The sequence below is a fragment of the Bos indicus x Bos taurus genome, chromosome X (assembly GCF_003369695.1).
Source record: "Bos indicus x Bos taurus breed Angus x Brahman F1 hybrid chromosome X, Bos_hybrid_MaternalHap_v2.0, whole genome shotgun sequence".
Taxonomy (NCBI): domain Eukaryota; kingdom Metazoa; phylum Chordata; class Mammalia; order Artiodactyla; family Bovidae; genus Bos; species Bos indicus x Bos taurus.
Window position 1 is genome coordinate 9,209,546 of NC_040105.1, and position 1,596 is coordinate 9,211,141.

At 35.5% G+C, this 1,596-nt stretch overlaps 1 non-coding gene across 1 annotated transcript; it reads right to left on the bottom strand.

Moving 5' to 3' along the window:
* Positions 1-911: 911 nt before the first annotated feature.
* On the bottom strand, positions 912-983 carry TRNAD-GUC. The gene has a single exon. It is a non-coding gene; the product is annotated as a tRNA-Asp (tRNA).
* Between the last annotated feature and the right edge of the window lie 613 nt (positions 984-1,596).

Sequence of the window (1,596 nt, forward strand, 5' to 3'; positions counted from 1 at the left end):
TATTAGAGATTAATGATTAATTCCTTTTAAGGCTCTGGAGAAATAAGATAGTTTGGATGTTTGAGGAAGAACCTCTTTCAAAGATGGGACAATGATAGGGAGGTCTGAGTAGGAAGTGACTTGAGGGGCCCTGAAAATTCAGGCAAATCCTGAGGGCGCTGTATTTGTTTTTTTTTCCTCCAGATTTATTGACCTGTAATTGACATATAACATTGTATAAGTTAAACATGTACAATATGTTGATATGTTAATATATTGCAGAATGATTGCCAGTATAACATTAGCTCATACCTCATCCCATCACATAATCACCATTTCTTTTTCTTTTCTGAGAAAATTTAATATCAACTCTCTTAGCAACTTGTGAGTATATAATAGTGTTATTAGTTATAATCCCTATTCTGCGCAATAGATCCCAGAACTTGTTGATCTTTTAGCGAAAGGTCTACACCCCTTGACCAATATCTCAACATTTCTCCCACCACTGCCCCTACCCCACGCCTCCCTGCCCGCCGAGCCCCTGGTAACTTCCACTCTACTCTCTGTTTCTCTGACTTCAACTTTCTTAGGTTCCACATATAAGTGATATCATGCAGTATTTGTCTTTCTCTGACTTACTTCACTTAGCATAATGTTCTTTGATGTTAACTATTATAAATGTTTTGCCATTTTTTAGCAATAATTTCTTTCTTTTTAAATTTGTTTTTAATTGAAGTATAATTGATCTACAATGTTGTATCAGTTTCTGGTGTATAGCAAAGTGATTTAGTTACACATATATATGTATTATTTTTCATATTTTTTCATTATGGTTTATTACAGGATATTGACTATAGACCTGTGCTATATAGTAGGACTTTGTTGATTTATCTTTTTTTTTTGGCCACGCCACATGACTTGTAGGATCTTAGTTTCCTGACGAGAGATTGAACCTGGGCCATGGCAGTGACAGTGCCAAGTCCTAACCACTGGACCACCAGGGAATTCCCTATCCATTCTATATGTAATAGTTTGTATCTGCTAATCCCAAACTCCCAATCTATTGCTCTCTGACCCACCTGCCTCTTGGCAACCACAAGTCTGTTCTCTATGTCTTTGAATCCATTTCTGTTTCATTTGTGTCATACTTTAGATTCCACATATAAGTGATATCATATAGTATTTGTCTTTGATTTACTTCACTTAGTATGATAATCTCTAGGCCCATCCATGGTGCTGCAAATGGCATTATTTCATTCTTTTCTATGGCCAAGTAGCATTCTGTTGTATATATATGTACTACATCTTCTTTATCCATCTATTAATGGACATTTAGGTTGTTTTCATATTTTGGCTGTTAGCAATAAAGTATTTTAATTAAGGTATGTACATTTTAAAATACATAATGCTATTGCACACCTAACAGACTAGGGGGAAACAAAAACATTCATGTGACTCACTTTATTGTGATATTTGCTTTATTGCAATGGTTTGGAGCCAGAACCACAGTATCTACGTGTATGCCTATTTGTAGACTTCCTTGGTGGCTCAAGGAAGATAAAGAATATCTTTATAAAGAATCCGCTTGCTGGTGCAGGAGACATGGATTCAATACCT